Genomic DNA, 21,295 nt, shown 5'->3' on the forward strand with positions numbered 1-21,295 from the left:
TATTCTAAACTAGGTTCTGGCATCCCACTGCCTATCAACAGATTCATTCTTGTGCTGGGCCTCACCCTTTCTTCTTCCCTTCATCAAGAGGAAAAGAACAGAAGAGACATGCTTTGCCCTTCTCATGAATTAGGCCATCTCCCTTAGAAGACAGAAAAAGCCACAGGCAATTTGATTTCTAAATAACAGCGTCTCTCTCTGTCTCTCTCTGTCTCTCTGTCTCTCTCTCTCTCTCTCTCTCTCTCACACACACACACACACACACACACACAAATGCAGTTTAAATACTTAAACACCTTCTGCTAAAAGATAGGATATCATATATAATACCCTAATCCCATGATTCCCAAACTGTGTGCAGAGGTGCCCCAGAGTGCCAAAGTGAACTCACAGGGGCTACCATGGGTTATTTTATATTTATAGTCTGGTATTTTGCACAGACACAGTGCAAACTGCCAGCCCCAGGTGGTTCGTCGTTTCAACATTAGATTGTTCTACATTCCTTTTGATTTATTTCATATCTTTGCAAAACTGAGCTTTCTGTGGTTGCTTTGATAAAAAGCAAGTACTATACTAAAAGCAACGTGGAACAGGAAATAAAGGTGGTGGGAACCAATCTGATTCCAAGGATTGATTAGTTTTGCAGTGGCCAGTAGGTATACCCATCCCACTAGTAAGTAATTCTGATTAGGAATAAAATGAAAATATTTTCTCTTTCAATTTATACGAATTAATTTTTTCAAAGGCACTAAATTGTTAAGACATAAATACTTACTAAGTCCACTGGACCTTACTACTTAATACATGAAACTACTAAGTATTTGCTTTGGCTTTCGGGCACTGTGAAAAACTACCAAGAAAGTTTAGGAAACTCTGCCCTAGTCTTTTACATATATATATATCAACTATAAAACTCATATTTAACATTATGAAAAGTTATAGAGTAACTAATAAAAACATCTAGGGAAATCATTATAAAAATCCCTAATTAACAAGAAGATTACTGTAATTAATATTATCTCCTTTTTTAATGTAAATACTTGAAAAACTTTAAAAGGTATAATAACAATGTTTCTTTCTTTCTTTATTATTATTTTGTATTACTGAACTATAATTCAATTACAATATTATATTAGTTTCAGGGGTATGACATAGTGATTGGATATCTTATACATTACAAAATAATCACCATGATAAATCTAGTTATCATACAAAATTATTACAATATTATTGATTATATTCCCTATGCCATCTATTATAAAATTATTTACTTTATAATGGGAAATGTGTACCTCTTAATTTTCCTCACCTATTTCACTCATCCCTCCATTCTCCTCCCCTCTGGCAACCACTCATTTGTTCTTTGTATCTATGAGTCTGTTTTTGTTATGTTTGTTCATTTGTTTTCTTTTTTGGATCCTACCTAAGTGAAATCATATGGTATTTGTCTTTCTCTGTCTGACTTATTTCACTTATTATAATACCCTCTAGGTCCATCCACCATTGCAAATAGCAAGATTTCATTCTTTTTTATATGACTATTATTCCATTGTATGTATATGTGTGTGTGTGTGTGTGTGTGTGTATATATATATATGATATCTTCTTTATCCATTCATCTATTGATGGACATATCTTGGCTATTATAAATAATGCTCCAATGAACACAGGAGTGCATATATCTTTCTCAGCTTAGTGTTTTTCTTTTCTTTGGAAAAATACCCAGAAGTGCAACTGCTGGATCGTACAGTAGTTCTATTTTTAATATTTTGAGGAACCTCCATACTGTTTCCCGTAGTGGCCGCAACAATTTATATTCCCACCAACAGTGTACTAGGGTTCCCTTTTCTCCGCACCCTCTCCAACATTTATTTCTTGGTAATTTCCATTCTAACAGGTATGAGGTGATATATCATTGTGGTTTTGACTTGCATTTGTTTCCCTGGTGGTTAGTGATGCTGAGAATCTTTTCATGTGTCTATTGGCCATCTGTATGTCTTCTTTGGAAAAATGTCTATTCAGGTGTTCTGCCCATTTTTTAATCAGGTTGTGTGTGTGTGTGTGTGTTTTGATGTTGAATTGTATGAATTCACTGTATATTTTTTATATTAATCTCTTATCATATATATCATTTGCAAATATCTTCTCCCATTCAGTAGGCTGCCTTTTTGTTTTGTTGATAGCTTCCTTCAATGTGGAAAAGCTTTTAAGTTTGATATAGTCCCATTTGTTTATTTTTGCTTTTGTTTCCCTTGCCTGAGAAGACAAATCCAAAAAATATCATTGAGACCACTGTCAAAGCACATACTGCCTATGTTTTCTTCCAGGAGTTTTATGGTTTCAGGTCTTACATTTAAGTCTTTAATCCATTTTGAGTTTATTTTTGTATATGGTATTAAAAAGTAGTCATTCTGATGAGCATTTGGCTGATCTGTGCATTCAACCAACTGTGGATCGAAAATACCTGAAAAAAGAAATTCCAGAAAAGTTCCAAAAAGCAAAACTCGAATTTGCCCTGCGTCAGCAAATATTTACACAGCATTGCTGAGATTCAAGATAATCCATTTGTCTTGAAGTAGAGGGAAGGTTTGTTGGGTATGTCTGCTTTCAGACACCTCCACTCGATGAAGATGCCCAGAGATTTGTTTCCAGTCTCTGATGCCCTCGAGGCTATGGAAAGCAAAGTTCCATAGTTGCATGTAGCTGTCTAGTTTTCTCAACAACATTTATTGAAAAGGCTGTCTTTTCCCCGTTGTATATTCTTGCCTCATTTGTCATAGATGAATTGACCATAAGTGCATGGGTTTATTTCTGGACTCTCTATTCAGTTTCACTGATCTATGTGTCTGTTTTTCTGCCAGTACCAAGCTGTTTGATTACTATAGCTTTGTAGTACACTTTGAAGTCAGGGAGCATGGTTACCCCAGCTCTGTTCTTTCTCAAGATTGCTTTGGCTAATCAGGGTCTTTTGTGTTTCCATACACATTTTAAAATGATTTGTTCTAGTTCTGTGAAAAATGTCATTGGTAATTTGATAGGAATTGTACTGAATCTGTAGATTGCCTTGGGAAGTATGGTCTTAACAATATTAATTCCTCCAATTCATGAACATGGTATACCTATCTGTTCATGTCATCTACGGTTTCTTTCATCAGTGTCTTATGGTTTTCCAAGTACAGGTCTTTTACCTCCTTAGATTTATTCCCAGGTATTTTATTCTTTTTGATGAGATGGTAAGTGGGATTGTTTCCTAAGTTTATGTTTCTGACAGTTCACTGTTAATGTATAGAGACGCAATGGATTTCTGTATATTAATTTTGTATCCTGCAACTTTACCAAATTCATTGATGAGCTCTAGTAGTTTTTTGGTGGCATTTTTAGGGTTTTCTGTGTATAGTATCATGTCATGTGCAAACAGTGACAGTTTTACTTCTTTTCCAATTTGGATTCCTTTTATTTCTTCTTCTTGTCTAGCTGTTGTGGCTAGGACTTCCAATACCATGTTGAATAAAAGTGGTGAGAATGAGCATCCTTGTCTTATTCCTGATTTAGAAGAAATGCTTTCAGCTTTTCACCACTGAGTATGATGTTGGCTCTAGCTTTGTCATAATGAGCCTTTATTGTATTGAGGTACATTCCCCCTATATCCACTCTGCTGGGAGTTTTTATCATAAATGAATGCTGAGTTTTCTCAAAAGCTTTTTCTGTATCTACTGATATTATCATATAATTTTATTCTTCAATTTGTTAATGCGGTGTATGACACTGATTAATTTGCAGCTATTGAGCCATCATTGCATCCCTGGGATTCAGTCTTGGAAGATTGTACATTTCTAGGAATTTATCCATTTCTTCTAGGTTGTCCATTTTGGGGCATATAATTGTTCATAGTAATCTCTTATGATCCTGTGTAATTCTCTGGTGTTGTTTTTAATTTCTACTCTTTAATTTTTGATTTTATCTGAAACCTCTCTCTTTTTTTTCTTTATGAGTCTATCTAAAGGTTTATGAATTTTGTTTATCTTTTAAAAGAATCAGCTCTTAGTTTCATTGATCTTTTCTATTGCTTTTTTAGTCTCTATTTCATGTACTTCTGCTCTGGTTTTGGTATTTCTTTCCATCTCTTAACTTTGGGCTTTGTTGGTTAGTCCTTTTCTAGTTCCTTTAGGTGTAAGGTTAGATTGTTATTTGACATTTTTCTTCTTTCCTGAGGTAAGCTTATATAACTGTAAACTTCCCTGCTTTTTTCATGGGAACTGCTTTTGCTGTGTCTCTAGATTCTGGATCATTTTGTTTCCATTTTAATTTGCCTTCACGTATTTTTTTTAATTTTCTCTTTGATTTCATCAGTGCACAATCAGTTTTTTTTTTTAATTTTTGAACTTTATTTTTTTATACAACAGGTTCTTATTAGTCACCAATTTTATACACATCAGGGTATATATGTCAATCCCAATCGCCCAATTCATCACACCACCACCACACCCCCCCAAGGCTTTCCCCCTTGGTGTCCATACGGTTCCCTACATCTGTGTCTCAATTTCTGCCTTGCAAACTGGTTCATCTCTACCATTTTTCTACGTTCCACATATATGCGTTAATATATGATATTTGTTTTCCTCTTTCTGACTTACTTCACTCTGTATGACAGTCTCTAGATCCATCCACGTCTCAAAAAATGACCCAATTTCGTTCCTTTTTATGGCTGAGTAATATTCCATTGTTTATACGTACCACATCTTCTTTAACCATTCGTCTGTTGATGGAAGTTGAGGTTGCTTCCATGACCTTGCTATTGTAAATAGTGCTGCAATGAACATTGGGGTGCATGTGTCTTTTTGAATTATGGTTTTCTCTGGGTATATGCCCAGCAATGGGATTGCTGGATCATATGGTAATTCCATTTTTAGTTTCTTAAGGAACCTCCATACTGTTCTCCATAGTGGCTGTATCAATTTACATTCCCACCAACAATGCAAGAGGGTTCCCTTTTCTCCACACCCTCTCCAGCATTTGTTGTTTGTAGATTTTCTGATGATGCCCATTCTAACTGGTGTGAGGTGATACCTCATTGTAGTTTTGTTTTGCATTTCTCTAATAATTAGCGATGCTGAGCAGCTTTTCATGTGCTTCTTGGCCACCTGTATGTCTTCTTTGGAGAAATGTCTATTTAGGTCTTCTGCCCATTTTTGGATTGGGTTGTCTGTTTTTTTAATATTGAGCTGCATGAGCTGTTTATACATTTTGGAGATTAATTCTTTGCTGATTCATTTGCAAATATATTCTCCCATTCTGAGGGTTGTCTTTTCGTCTTGTTTATGATTTCCTTTGCTGTACAAAGCTTTTAAGTTTCATTAGGTCCCATTTGTTTATTTTTGTTTTTATTTCCATTACTCTAGGAGGTGGATCAAAAAAGATCTTGCTGTGATTTATGTCAAAGAGTGTTCTTCCTAAGTTTTCCTCTAAGAGATTTATAGTGTCCGGTCTTACATTTAGGCCTTTAATCCAGTTTGAGTTTATTTTTGTGCATGGTGCTCGGGAGTGTTCTAATTTCATTCTTTTACATGTAGCTGTCCAGTTTCCCCAGCACCACTTATTGAAGAGACTGTCTTTTCTCCATTGTATATCCTCGACTCCATTGTCATAGATTAGCTGACTAGAGGTGTGTGGGTTTATCTCTGGACTTTCTATCTTGTTCCATTGATCTATGTTTCTGTTTTTGTGCCAGTACCATATTATCTTCATTACTGTAGCTTTGTAATATAGTCGGAAGTCAGGGAGTCTGATTCCTCCAGCTCCGTTTTTTTCCCTCAAGACTGCTTTGGCTATTCGGGGTCTCTTGTGTCTCCATACAAATTTTAAGATTTTTTGTTCTAGTTCCATAAAAAATGCCATTGGTAATTTGATAGGGATTGAATTGAATCTGTAGATTGCTTTGGGTAGTAGAGTCATTTTCACAATATGTATTCTTCCAATCCAAGAACATGGTATATCTCTCCATCTGTTTGTATTGCCTTTAATTTCTTTCATCAGTGTCTTATAGTTTTCTGCATACAGGCTTTTGTCTTCCGAGGTAGGTTTATTCCTAGGTATTTTATTCTTTTTGTTGCAATGGTAAATGGGAGTGTTTCCTTAATTTCTCTTTTAGATTTTTCATCACTAGTATATAGGAATGCAAGAGCTTTCTGTGCATTAATTTTGTATCCTGCAACTTTACCACATTCATTGATTAGCTCTAGTAGTTTTCTGGTGGCATCTTTAGGATTCTCTATGTATAGTATCATGTCATCTGCAAACAGTGACAGTTTTACTTCTTTTCCAATTTGTATTCCTTTATTTCTTTTTCTTCTCTGATTGCCGTGGCTAGGACTTGCAAAACTATGTTGAATAATAGTGGTGAGAGTGGACATCCTTGTCTTGTTCCTGATCTTAGAGGAAATGTTTTCAGTTTTTCACCATTGAGAATCATGTTTGCTGTGGGTATATCGTATATGGCCTTTGTTATGTTGAGGTAGGTTCTCTCTATGCCCACTTTCTGGAGAGTTTTTATCATAGATAGGTGTTGAATTTTGTCAAAAGCTTTTTCTGCATCTATTGAGATGATCATATGGTTTTTGGTTTTGTTTTTGTTTTGTTTTGTGGTACACGGGCCTCTCACTGTTGTGGCCTCTCCCGTTGTGGAGCACAGGCTCCGGATGTGCAGGCCCAGCAGCCATGGCTCACGGGCCCAGCCACTCCATGGCATGTGGGATATTCCTGGACTGGGGCATGAACCCATGTCCCCTGCATTGGCAGGCGGACTCTCAACCACTGTGCCACCAGGGAAGCCCAATCATATGGTTTTTATTATTTAATTTGTTAATGTGGTGTATTACATTGATTGATTTGTGTATACTGAAGAATCCTTGCATCCCTGGGATAAATCCCACTTCATCATGGTGTGATCCTTTGTGGGTATGATCCTTTAAATGTGTTGTTGGATTCTGTTTGCTAGTATTTTGTTGAGGATTTTTTCATCTATATTCATCAGTGATATTGCTCTGTAATTTTCTTTTTTTGTAGTGTCTTTGGTTTTGGTATCAGAGTGATGGTGGTCTCATAGAATGAGTTTGGAGTGTTCCTTCCTCTGCAATTTTCTGGAAGAGTTTGAGAAGGACGGGTGTTAGCTCTTCTCTAAATATTTGATAGAATTCACCTGTGAAGCCATCTGGTCCTGGACGTTTGCTTGTTGGAAGATTTTTAATCACAGTTTCAATTTCATTACTTGTGATTGGTTTGTTCATATTTTCTATTTCTTCCTGGTTCAGTCCTGGAAGGTTATACCTTTCTAAGAATTTGTCCATTTCTTCCAGGTTGTCCATTTTATTGGCATAAAGTTGCTTGTAGTGGTCTCTTAGGATGCTTTGTATTTCTGCAGTGTCTGCTGTAACTTCTCCTTTCTCATTTCTAATTTTATTGATTTGAGTCCTCTCTTTTTCTTGATGAGTCTGGCTAATGGTTTATCAATTTTGTTTATCTTCTCAAAGAACCAGCTTTTAGTTTCATTGATCTTTGCTATTGTTTTCTTTGTTTCTATTTCATTTATTTCTGTTCTTATCTTTATGATTTCTTTCCTTCTGCCAACTCTGGGTTTTGTTTGTTCTTCTTTCTCTAGTTCCTTTAGATGTAAGGTTAGATTGTTTGTCTGAGATTTTTCTTGTTTCTTGAGGTAGGCTTGTATAACTATAGACTTCCCTCTAAGAACTGCTTTTGCTGCATCCTTAGATTTTGCATCATCCTGTTTTCATTGTCATATGTCTCCAGGAATTTTTTGATATCCTCTTTGATTTCTTCAGTGATCTCTTGGTTTTTTAGTAACGTATTGTTTAGCCTCCATGTGTTTGTGTTTTTAACGTTTTTCCCCCTGTAATTCATTTCTAATCTCATAGCGTTGTGGTCAGAAAAGATGCTGGATATGATTTCATTTCTTTAATTTACTGAGGCTTGATTTCTGACCCAAGATGTGGTCTATCCTGGAGAATGTTCCGTGCGCACTTGAGAAGAGCGTAATCTGCTGTTTGGGGATGGAATGTCCTATAAATATCAATTAAATCTATCTTGTCTATTGTGTCATTTAAAGCTTCTCTTTCCTTATTTATTTTCATTTTGGATGATCTGTCCATTGGTGTAATTGAGGTGTTAAAGTCCCCCACTATTATTGTGTTACTGTTGATTTCCTCTTTTATAGCTGTTAGCAGTTGCCTTATGTATTGAGGTGCTCCTATGTTGGGTGCATATATATTTATAATTGTTATATCTTCTTCTTGGATTGATCCCCTGATCATTATGTAGTGTCCTTCCTTGTCTCTTGTAACATTCTTTATTTTAAAGTCTATTTTATCTGGTATGATTATTTCTACTCCAGCTTTCTTTTGATTTCCAGTTGCATGGAATATCTTTTTCCATCCCCTCACTTTCAGTCTGTATGTGTCCCTTGGTCTGAAGTGGGTCTCTTGTAGACGGCATATATATGCGTCTTGTTTTTGTATCCATTCAGCAAGCCTGTGTCTTTTGGTTGGAACATTTAATCCATTCACATTTAGGTAATTATTGATATGTATGTTCCTATGACTATTTTCTTAGTTGTTTTGGGTTTGTTTTTGTAGGTCCTTTTCTTGTGCTTCTCACTTAGAGAAGTTCCTTAAGCATTTGTTGTAGAACTGGTTTGGTGGTGCTGAATTCTCTTAGCTTTTGCTTGTCTATAAAGCTTTTGATTTCTCCATCGAATCTGAATGAGGTCCTTGCCAGGTAGAGTAATCATGGTTGTAGGTTCTTCCTTTCGTCTCTTTAAGTATATCATGCCACTCCCTTCTGGCTTGTAGAGTTTCTGCTGAGAAATCAGCTGTTAACCTTATGGGAGTTTCCTTGTATGTTATTTGTTGTTTTTCCCTTGCTGCTTTCAATAATTTTTCTTTGTCTTTAATTTTTGCCAGTTTGATTCTATGTGTCTTGGCATGTTTCTCCTTGGGTTTATCCTGCATGGGACTTGCTGCACTTCCTGGACTTGGGTGGCTATTTCCTTTTCCATGTTAGGGAATTTTTCGACTATAATCTCTTCAAATATTTTCTCGGGTCCTTTCTCTCTCTCTTCTCTTTCTGGAACCCCTATAATGTGAATGTTGTTGCGTTTAATGTTGTCGGAGAGGTCTTTTAGGCTGTCTTCATTTTTATTTCATTCTTTTTTCTTTATTCTGTTCTGCAGCAGTGAATTCCACCATTCTGTCTTCCAGGTCACTTATCTGTTCTTCTGCCTCAGTTTTTCTGCTATTGATTCCTTCTAGTGTAGTTTTCATTTCAGTTATTGCATTGTTCATTTCTCTTTGTTTGTTCTTTTATTCTTCTAGGTCTTTGTTAAACATTTCTTGCATCTTCTCGATCTTTGCCCCCATTCTTTTTCCGAGGTCCTGGATCATCTTCACTATCATTATTCTGAATTCTTTTTCTGGAAGGTTGCCTGTCTCCACTTTCTTTAGTTGTTTTTCTGGGGTTTTATCTTGTTCCTTCATCTGGTACATAGCCCTCTGCCTTTTCATCTTGTCTTTCTATGAATGTGGTTTTTGTTCCACAGGATGCAGGATTGTAGTTCTTCTTGCTTCTGCTGTCTGCCCTCTGGTGGATGAAGCTATTTAAGAGGCTTGTGCAAGTTTCCTGATGGGAAGGACTGGTGGTGGGTACAGCTGACTGTTTCTCTGGTGGGCAGAGCTCAATAAAACTTTAATCCGCTGCTGATGGGTTGGCCTGGGTTCCCTCCCTGTTGGTTGTTTGGCCTGAGGCAACCCAGCACTGGAGCCTACCTGGGCTCTTTGGTGGGGCTAATGGCAGACTCTGGGAGGGCTCAGGCCAAGGAGTACTTCCCAGAACTTCTGCTGCCAGTGTTCTTGTCCCCATGGTGAGCCACAGCCACCCTCCGCCTCTGCAGGAGACCCTCCAACACTAGCAGGTAGGTCTGGTTCAGTGTCCCCTGGGGTCACTGCTCTTTCTCCTGGGTCCCAATGCGCACACTACTTTGTGTGTGCCCTCCAAGAGTGGAGTCTCTGTTTCCCCCAGTCCTTTCGAGTCCTGAAATCAAATCCCACTAGCCTTTAAAGTCTGATTCTCTAGGAATTCCTCCTCCCATTGCCAGATCCCCAGGTTGGGAAGCCTGACGTGGGGCTCAGAACCTTCACTCCAGTGGGTGGACTTCTGTGGTATAAGTGTTCTCCAGTCTGTGAGTCACCCACCCAGCAGTTATGGGATTTGATTTTACTGTGATTGCGCCCCTCCTACCATCTCATTTTGGCTTCTCCTTTGCCTTTGGATGTGGGGTATCTTTTTGGTGAGTTCCAGTGTCTTCCTGTCGATGATTGTCCAGCAGCTAGTTGTGATTCTGGTGTTCTCACAAGAGGGAGTGAGAGCACATCCTTCTACTCCGCCATCTTGGTTCAGGGCCCCATCAGTTGTTTAGTAGCATTCTGTTTAGCCTCCACTTGCAGTTTTTTCCTTGTAGTTGATTTCTAGTCTCATGCAGTTGTGGTTGGGAAAGATGCTTGATATAATTTCAATATTCTTAAATTTATTGAAACTTATTTTGTGACGAAGCATATGATCTATTATACAGAATGTTCTGTATGCACTGCTTTGGGACGGAATGTTCTCTATATATCTTTAAAGCTCATCTGAGCTAATGTGTCATTTAAGGCCAGTGTTTCCATATTGATTTTCTGTCTGGATGATCTGTTCATTGATGTAAGTGGGAAAAAATTTTAAATCAGGAAAGTTTCAGGAGAAGGTCAAACACTAATTAATAAAACTGTTTAAAGAAACAAGGTACTCTGGTTAAATATTTTTAATTAACTGAATATTAATGAAATACCTTCTTTCAACTCTTCTTGAAAATTTACACAAAAAGATATCTTGGTAGGTACAGTTTACTAAATATAGCTAAATTTTCTTTTGTTGATTAAGTAACTTTAATAAGAGGTTAAATCACTTGCCCAAGGTTACAACCATAGTGAATGGCAGAACCAGGTTCCAAAACTGAGTTTTCAGGCTCAAGCACTTGAGAGATCAGTTAGGGTTCAGTAAGTTTAGGAATATCACATATTATATTCCATACTACTTCTAAAGATTAATTGTGCACTGGCATATTAAACACTTTGAGAAATCCTGTAAGAAAGAAGTTTTTGAAATTTGGTTTAAATCTACATTTCCAAATCCACTGGCCTGAAAATCCTTTTTCACCTAACAGCTATTCTGTACTGTTTGAGACTATGAGCTCTGGAGTCAAAGGGCCAGGTTCAAATCCCAGCTCAATTGCTTAGCCATGCCATTTATCTAATCCTCATATCCCTGATCCATAAAATGGAAATAATACTAATACCACTTCAAATACTTGTGAGCACTAGATGATAAAATGCATAGAAAGCACATACTAAGTGCCCAACAAATTTAGCTAAAACATTTCTCAAAATTAGCGTTTGTAGAACATAATTTGAGAATGCCATCATAATTATTCAGATGAAAGTATAAAAATGCCTAAACAAATAATTGCTGCAGGTCACATGCCACTGAATCATAAAACTTATTGGAAGGCTTTCAGGTAGCACATATTTGTGAAAAGAAGATTTGCAATCCTGGCAAAGTTTGGAGTTTTCATTTAGAGATGAAGGACCATATAGTGTTATGGCCACTGCTGAGATGTGCTGATGTCTCTCTAGATGTTTGCAGACACAAAGATGGTCCAGGTAAGGATAAAGGAAAAGCTGGTCCTCAAAGGCAGATAAAGAAAGGGCAGAAAGAGAAGGGAGTGCTAACTCATGCCACTTCTCTTACCCCAACCAGGAGTATCTATCTTCCCATTAATTTAACCCCTTTTCTCAACTAACAAAGAAAAAAGATGCCCTTTTTAGTGGTTACTGTTCCCAAAGAAAGATAAATCACGTTCTCTTTCTTTGAAACAGAAAGTGGAGAATTACATAGAGAAAATACTACCAACTGTTTTTCTTTTAAAATGTAGGGTTAGGCGAAACCATAAAAGAAGACAATACACAGTAAATACATCAGACTTTATTTAGGTTGATGAATTAGAAAATTCCTAGGGGGCTTCCCTGGTGGCACAGTGGTTAAGAATCCACCTGCCGATGTAGGGGACACGGGTTCAAGCCCTGGTCCAGGAAGATCCCACATGCTGTGGACCAACTAAGCCCGTGCACCGCAACTACCGAGCCTGCGCTCTAGAGCCCGTGTGCCACAACTACTGAAGCCCACAAGCCTAGAGCCCATGCTCTGCAACAAGAGACGCCACCGCAATGAGAAGCCTGCACACTACAACAAAGAGTAGCCCCCACTCGCCGCAACTAGAGAAAGCCCACACGCATCAATGAAGACCCAATGCCACCAAAAAATAAAATAAAATAAATTTAATAAAAAAGAAAGGAAGAAAATTCCTAGGGAGACAATAAACAACTAATACTGCCGTTGTCCATATATCTGTAGAGCTATTATTTTTCTATTCAGAAAAGTATTTTATATATTATTGGAGAAATTTAATTACCTAAATATCATTTTGGTGTTGTCAGTAACAATTTCATCACATTAACACAAGGGAAAAATGGAAGCTTTTATTAATAGTAATGTATGGTTGGGAAACAAATATTTACACTTAACTCTAATGACTGAATAGCCTTATTTTTGTTTTGCAAAAAAAGAAAGAAATACTATGTTTTCTACAAGGTACTTTGGCCCATGCTTTTCTATGATTCAGCTGCCTCTTGAATGCATTAGTCACCCAGTTTATGGGATACCATTGTATGGCTCATCAAGAAATCTTTATTCAACCCAGCATTACATAAGTAGGTTGCCTGATGTATTATTCCTTGTAAAAATGTTTATCTTTCCTGAATGTGATGATGAGCAGTTGATTAATTTGTTCATGTCTCTTTAAGGATGATTTATCAATGTGAGTGATACTTAGAGTTCTGAGAGCAATTAATGTTGCTTCAAGTAAAGTTAATATGGCAGCCCCACTGAAGGTAGTCAGGGAAAACAATGCTTCTTATATGCTTAAGATCACTTACTTTCTGACTGAAACTCTAACAAGTCAAGCTGAAGAGTTCATTGTACTCTTGTGGGCAAACTGGAGAAAGAATATGGAGTACACACATAAAATATTCCCCTAGTTCAAATGTTACATTTATACAAACTTAGTAGAGCCAAGATAAGCAATGTAAGCCTGACTTCTTTGCTTTTCCTTTTCTTTTGCAGTATGCAATAGCAGTTTGATGTTTTATTTTGACATTACAGAAATTTAAAGTAAAAGTAATATTTGTTGTGTGCATTATAATATGTGATTTGAACTATGGCATGTTTCTGAATCCATCAAAATCATTACATATGATATGATGCCACCTTCTGATAATTCTCCCCTTTGATCAGATGAATCTCAAAACTCTGCTCTTGCAAGGTAGGTGCAGAAAAGAAGCCAGCTCTTTCAGCAGGTTTTGTCTGGCTGCCCAACCCTGGTGATGTGAAGGAGGTGATATGCAGGTGGTAGATAAAGAAGCCTCTCCTGGTGGGAGGGGCTGGGAAGTACAAAATGGTGCTGGTGCCAGGTACAGCCTCGCTTAATCAGAAATCGTAATTTGTGGGAAGTGAGACAAGACAGCAGAGAAGAAGGATGTGAGCTCACCTCCTCTCATGAAAACACCAAAATCACAACTAACTGCTGAACAACCATCAACAAAAAATGCTGGAACCTACCAAAAAAGATATCCTACATCCAAAGACAAAGAAGAAGCCACAACAAGGTGGTAGGAGGGGTGCAATCACAATAAAATCAAATCCCATATCAACCAGGTGGGCGACCCCCAAAGAGGAAAATAATTATATCACAGAGGTTCTCCCACAGGAGTAATAGTTCTGAGCCCCATGTAAGGCTCCCCAGCCTGGGTGTCTGGCATTGGAAGGAGGAGCCCCCAGAGCATCTGGCTTTGAAGGCCAGCAGGGTTTTATCACAGGAATTCCACAGGACTGGGGGAAACAGAAACTCCACTATTGGAGTTTTGTGTGCACTGGGATACAGGAGAAAAAGCAATGACCTCATAAGAGCCTGGGCCAGAATCACCTGCTGGTATCGGAGGGTCTCCTGCAGAGGCGGGGAGCAGTTGTGGCTCACGGTGAGGACAAAAACACTGGTGGCAATAGTTCTGGAGAGTACTCCTTGGCGTGAGCCCTCCTGGAGGCCACCATTTTCTCACCAAGACCTGGGCCCACGCAACAGCCTGTAGGCTCCAGTGCTGGGACGCCTCAGGCCAAACAACCAACAGGGCAGGAACACAGCCCCACCAATCAGCAAATAGGCTGCCTGAATTCTTCCTGAGCCCACAACTTCCTGCTAAACACACCCCTTGACATGGCCCTGCCCATCAGAGAGACAAGCCCAGCTCCACACACCAGTGGGCAGGAACCAGTCCCTCCCACCAGGAAGCCTGCACAAGCCTCTAAGACCAGCCTCATCCACCAGGGCGCAGACAACAGAAGCAAGAAGAACTATAATCCTGCAACCTGTGGAATGGAAACCACAATCACTGACAGTTAGACAAAATGAGATGGCAGAGGAATATGTCCCAGACAAAAAGAACAAGATAAACCCCAAAAGAACTAAGTGAAGTGGAGATAGGCAATCTACCCCAAAAAGAATTCAGAATGATAGTAAAGATGATCCAACATCTCAAAAAATAATGGAGACACAGACCAAGAAGATACAAGAAATGTTTAACGAAGTGCTAGAAGATCTAAAAAACAAACAAACAGAGATGAACAATACAATAACTGAAATGAAAACTACACTAGAAGGAGTCAATGGCAGAATAAATGAGGCAGAAGAACCAATAAGTGAGCTGGAAGACAGAATGGTGGAAATCACTGCTGCAGAACAGAATAATGAAAAAAGAAAGAAAAGAAATAAGGACAGTCTAAGAGACCTCTGGGACAACACTAAATGCATAACATTTGCATTATAGAGGTCCCAGAAGGAGAAGAGGGAGAGAAAGGACCTTAGAAAATATATGAAGAGATAATAGCTGAAAACGTCCCTAACGTGGGAAAGGAAACAGTCACCCAAGTCTAGGAAGTGCACAGTCTCAGGTAGGATAAATGCAAGGAGGAACATGCCAAAACACATAGACAAAAAATAAATATTAAAAGCATCAAGAAAAAGCAACAAGTAACATACAAGGGAACTCCCATAAGGTTATCAGCTGATTTTCAGCAGAAACTCTGCAGGCCAGAATAAAGTGGTATGATATATTTACAGGGAAGATAAAAGGGAAGAACCTACAACCAAAAATACTCTACCCAGCAAGGCTCTCATTCAGATTTGATGGAGAAATCAGAAGTTTTACAGATGAACAAAAGCTCAGAGAATTCAGCACCACCAAACCAGCTCTGTAACAAATACTAAAGGAACTTCTCTAGGTGGAAAAGGAAAGGCCACAACTAGACACAAGAAAATTACAAATAGAAAAGTTCACTGGTAAAGGCAAACACACATTAAAGGTAGGAAATCATACACACACAAATATGATATCAAAACCAGCAATTGTGAGCAGAGGAGAGTCAAATGCAGGATATTGGAAATGCATTTGAAAATAAAAGACCAGCCACTTAAAACAATCTTATTTGTTTTTATACATATAAACTGCTATATTGAAATCTCATGGTAACTGCAAACAAAAATCTACAATAGGGCTTTCCTGGTGGCGCAGTGGTTGAGAGTCTGCCTGCTGATGCAGGGGATGCAGGTTCATGCCCCAGTCTGGGAGGATCCCACGTGCCGAAGAGCAGCTGGGCCCGTGAGCCATGGCCACTGGGCCTACGCGTCCGGAGCCTGTGCTCCATGGCGGGAGAGGCCACAACAGTGAGAGGCCCACATACTGCAAAAAAAAAAAAAAAAAAAAAAATCTACAATAAATACACACGCAAAAAAGAAAAAGGAATCCACACACAACACTAAATTTAGTCATCAAATCACAAAAAAACGACCAAAAGAGGAAGGGAAGAAAAAAGCCCTGCCAAAACTAATCTAAAACAATTAACAAAATGCCAATAAGAACATACATATTGATAATTACCTTAAAGGTAAATGGATTAAATGCTCCAACCAAAAGACATAGGCTGCCTGAATGAATAAAAAACGAGACCCATATATATGCTGTCTTCAAGAGACCCACTTCAGATCTAAGAACACATACAGACTGAAAGTGAGGGGATGGAAAAAGATATTCCACACAATGGAAATCAAAAGAAAGCTGGGGGGCTTTCCTGGTGGTGCAGTGGTTGAGAGTCTGCCTGCTGATGCAGGGGACACGGGTTCATGCCCCGGTCCGGGAAGATCCCACATGCCACGGAACGGCTAGGCCTGTGAGCCATGGCTGCTGAGCCTGAGTGTCTGGAGCCTGTGCTCCACAACGGGAGAGGCCACAACAGTGAGAGGCCCGCGTACTGCAAAAAAAAAGAAAGCTGGAATAGCAATACTCGTATCAGACAAAATAGGATTTAAAATAAAGACTGTTACAGAGACAAGGAAGGACACTACATAGTGATCAAGGGATCAATCCAAGAAGAAGATATACCAATTATAAATATATATGCACCCAACATAGGAGCACCTCAATATATAAGGCCAATACTAACAACCATAAAAGGAGAAATCAACAGTAACACAGTAAGAGTGGGGGACTTTAACACCCCACTTTCATCAATGGACAGATAATGCAGACAGAAAATCAAAAAGGAAACACAGGCCTTAAATGACACATTAGACCAGATGGACTTAGTTGATATTTATAGAGGATTCCATCCAAAAGCAGCAGAATATACATTCTTTTCAAGTACACATGGAACGTTCTCCAGGATTGATCACATGCTGGGCCACAAAGTGAGACTCAGTAAATTTAAGAAAACTGAAATCGTATCATGTATCTTTTCCGACCATAGTGACATGAAATTAGAAATCAATTACAAGAAAAAACTGCAAAAAACACAAACACTTGGAAGCTAAACAGTATGCTATTAAACAACCAATGGATCACTGAAGAAATCAAAGAGGAAGTCAAAAAAATACCTAGAGAGAAATGAAAATGAAAACACAACAATCCAAAACCTATGGGAGGCATTAAAGCAGTTCTAGAAGGGAAGTTTATAATCTTACCTCAGGAAATAAGAAAAATCTTGAATAAAAAAACCTAACCTTACACCTAAAGCAACTAGAGAAAGAAGAACAAACAAAATCCAAAGTTAGTAGAAGGAAAGAAATCATAAAGATCAGAGCAGAAATAAATGCAATGGAGACAAAGAAAACAAAATAAAAGATCAATGAAACTAAAAGCTGGTTCTTTGAAAAGGTCAACAAAATTAGCCAGACTCATCAAGAAAAAAAGGGAGAGGGCTCAAATCAATAAAATTAGAAATGACAAAGGAGAAGTTACAATGGACACCACAGAAATACAAAGGATCATAAGAGACTACAAGCAACTATAGCAATAAAATGGACAACCTGGAAGAAACATACAAATTCTTAGAAAGGTACAATCTCCCAAGATTGAACCAGGAAGAAACAGAAAATATGAACAGACCAATTACAAGTACTGAAATCGAAACTGTGATTTTGAAACTCCCAACAGGACTTCCCTGGTGGCACAGTGGTTAAGAATCTGCCTGCCAATGCAGGGGACACAGGTTCGAGCCCTGGTCTGGGAAGATCTCACATGCCGTGGAGCAACTAAGCCCGTGCACCACAACTACTGAGCCTGCACTTTAGAGCCTGCAAGCCACAACTACTGAGCCCACGCACTGCAACTACTGAAGCCCATGTGTCTAGAGCCTGTGCTCTGCAACAAGAGAAGCCACTGCAATGAGAAGCCTGTGCGCTGCAACAAAGAGTAGCCCCCACTCACCACAACTAGAGAAAGCCTATGCACAGCAACAAAGACCCAGCACAGACATAAATAAATAAATAAATAAACTCCCAACAAACAAAAGTCCAGGACGAGACTTCATAGTCTGGCTTCACAGGTGAATTCTATCAAACATTTAGAGAAGAGTTAACACCTATCCTTCTGAAACTATTCCAAAAATTGCAGAGGAAGGAACACTCCCAAACTCATTCTATGAGGCCACAATCACCTAATACCAAAACAAGACAAATATATCCCCCAAAAATAAAATTACAGGCCAATATCACAGATGAACATAGATGCAAAAATCCTCAACAAAATACTAGCAAACTGAATCCAACAATACATTAAAAGGATCATACACCATGATCAAGTGGGATTTATCCCAGGGAGGCAAGGATTTGCCAATATCTCGAAGTATGATACACCACATCAACAAATTTAAGAATAAAAAACATATGATCATCTCAATAGATGCAGAAAAAGCTTTTGACAAAATTCAACACCTATTTATGATAAAAACTCTCCAGAAAGTGGCATAGAGGGAACCTACCTCAACATAATAAAAGCCATATATGACAAACCTCCAGCTAACATCTCAACAGTGAAAAGCTAAAAGCATTTCCTCTAAGATCAGGAACAAGACAAGGATATTCACTTTTTCCAGTTTTATTCAACATAGTTTTGGAAGTCCTAGCCACAGCAATCAGAGAAGAAAAGGAAATAAAGGGAATCCAAATTGGAAAAGAAGAAGTAAAACTGTCACTGTTTGCAGATTACATGATACTATACAGAGAAAATCCTAAAGATGCTACCAGAAAACTGCTAGAACTCATCAATGAATTCAGTAAAGTTGCAGGATACAAAATTAATACACAGAAATCTGTTGCATTTCTATACACTAACAATGAAAGATCAGGAAGAGAAATTAAAGAAACAATCCCATTTACTATTGCATCAGATAGAATAAAATACCTAGGAATAAACCTACCTAAGGAGGCCAACTACCTGTACTCTGAAAAGTAGAAGATGTTGATGAAAGAAATGGAATACAAACAGATGGAAAGATATACCATATTCTTGAATTGGAAGACAATATCATCAAAATGACTATACTACCCAAGGCAATCTACAAATACAATGCAATCTCTATCAAATTACCAAGCATTTTTCACAGAACTAGAACAAAAAATTTTTAAATTAATGTGGAACCACAAAAGACCCTGAGTAGTCAAAGCAATCTTGAGAAAGAAAAATGGAGCTGGAGGAATCAGGCTCCCTGACTTCAGACTAAACTACAAAGCTACAGTAATCAAAATAGTATAGTGGTGACACAAAAACAGAAATACAGATCAATGGAACAGGACAAAAAGTCCAGAAATAAACCCACACACCTATGGTCAACTAATCTATGACAAAGGAGGCAAGAATATACAATGGAGAAAAGACAGTCTCTTCAATAAGTAGGGCTGGGAAAACTGGGCAACTACGTGTAAAAGAATGAAATTACAACATTCTCTAATACCATACACAAAAATAAACCCGAAATGGATCAAAGGCCTAAATGTAAGGCCAGACACTACAAAACTCTTAGAAGGAAACATAGGCAGAAAACTCTTTAACATAAATTGCAGCAATATCTTTTTTGATCCACTTCCTAAAGTAATGAAAATAAAAACAAAAACAACAAATGGGACCTAATTAAACTTAAAAGCTTCTGCCCAGCAAAGGAAACCATAAACAAAATGAAAAGACAACCCACAGAATGGCAGAAAATATTTGCAAATGAAGCAACTGACAAGTGATTAATCTCCAAATTATACAAACAGCTCATGCAGCTCAATGTGAAAAAAATAAACATCCCAATCAAAAAACATGGGTGGAAGATTTAAACGGACATTTCTCCAAAGAAGACATACAGATGGCCAAAAAGCGCATGAAAAGATGCTCAACATCACTAATTATTAGAGAAATGCAAATCAAAAATACAATGAGGTGTCACCTCACACTGGTTAGAATGGCCATCGTCAAAAAATCTACAAACAATAAGTGCTACAGAGGGTGTGGAGAAGAGGGAACTCTCCTACACTGTTGGTGGGAATGTAAATTGGTGCAGCCAGTATGGAGGACAGTATGGAGGTTCCTTAAAAAATTAAAAATAGAGCTACCATATGATCCAACAATCTCACTTCTGGGCATATATCCAGAGAAAACCATAATCTGAAAAGATACATGCACCCCAGTGTTCATTACAGCACCATTAGCAATAGCCAACACATGGAAGCAACATAAATGACCATCAACAGAAGAATGGATAAAGAAGATGTGGTACGTATATACAATGGAATATTACTCAGCCAAGCCATTAAAAAGAACGAAATAATGCCATTTGCAGCAACATGGATGGACCTAGAGATTATCATACTAAGTAAAGTAAAGTCAGACACAGAAAGAAAAATGTTATATGCTATCACTCATGTGGAATCTAATTTTTAAAAAGGTACAAATGACTTATTTACAAAACAGAAACAGACTTAACAGATATCAAAAACAAACTTATGGTTATGAAAGGGGAAACGCTGGGGGGAGGGATAAATCAGGAGCTTGGGATGAACATACACACACTACTATATATAAGATAGATAACCAACAAGCACAGGGAATTGTATAGTTCCCTTATTCTGTGATATGAGAAAAGAATCTAAAAAAGAATGAATATATGTATGTGTATAACAACCACTTTTCTGTCACCTGAAACGAACAACATTGTAAATCAACGATACTCCAATAAAATTAAAATTTAAAAAAAAAGATGAGGTAACAAGTATTAGTGAGGATGTGGAAAAATGGGAACCCTTATACACTGTTGGTGGAAATATAAATGGGTCAGCCATTATGCAAAACAGTAAAGGTTCCTCAAAAAATCAAAAATAGAAACTACCATATGATCCAGCAATTTCACTTCTGGGTATATATCCAAAGGAAATGAAATCAGTATCTCAAAGAGATACCTGCATTCCCATATTCATTGCAACATATTCACAATAGACGAGATATGGAAACAACCTAGGTGTCTACTGATGGATAAATAGATAAAGAAGAGATGGTGTATACAACATCAACCAATAAAGATGAAAATCCTGCCATCTGCAACAACATGAAAAAACTTGGGGAATATCATGCTAAGCAAAGTAAGCCAGACAGAAAAAGACAAATACTGCATGACCTACCTTGTACGTGGAACCTAAAAAAGTTAAACTCATAGAAACAAAGAGTGGAGGGGTGGTTGTCAGAGGCTGGGGGTGGGGGAAATGGGGAGATAT

The 21,295-nt window shown here is 37.9% G+C and overlaps 1 protein-coding gene and 1 long non-coding RNA gene across 4 annotated transcripts in view; one reads left to right on the forward strand and one right to left on the reverse strand.

Annotated features, from left to right (window-relative positions):
* The window catches only part of SOX2 (SRY-box transcription factor 2), a 592,096-nt gene that overhangs the window by 390,323 nt on the left and 180,478 nt on the right, over positions 1-21,295 (forward strand). The window lies entirely within an intron of this gene.
* The window catches only part of LOC137224948 (uncharacterized), a 226,947-nt gene that overhangs the window by 67,605 nt on the left and 138,047 nt on the right, over positions 1-21,295 (reverse strand). The window contains exon 4 of one of the 3 annotated variants that reach the window (XR_010943595.1): positions 13,968-15,950. The exons of the other annotated variants lie outside the window; for them this stretch is intronic. This is a non-coding gene — a long non-coding RNA (uncharacterized lncRNA). Of the gene's footprint in view, positions 1-13,967; positions 15,951-21,295 lie in introns of those variants that run through there. 3 annotated transcript variants of the gene reach the window in all.

This window comes from Pseudorca crassidens, chromosome 5, assembly GCF_039906515.1.
Source record: "Pseudorca crassidens isolate mPseCra1 chromosome 5, mPseCra1.hap1, whole genome shotgun sequence".
NCBI classification, from domain to species: Eukaryota; Metazoa; Chordata; class Mammalia; order Artiodactyla; family Delphinidae; genus Pseudorca; species Pseudorca crassidens.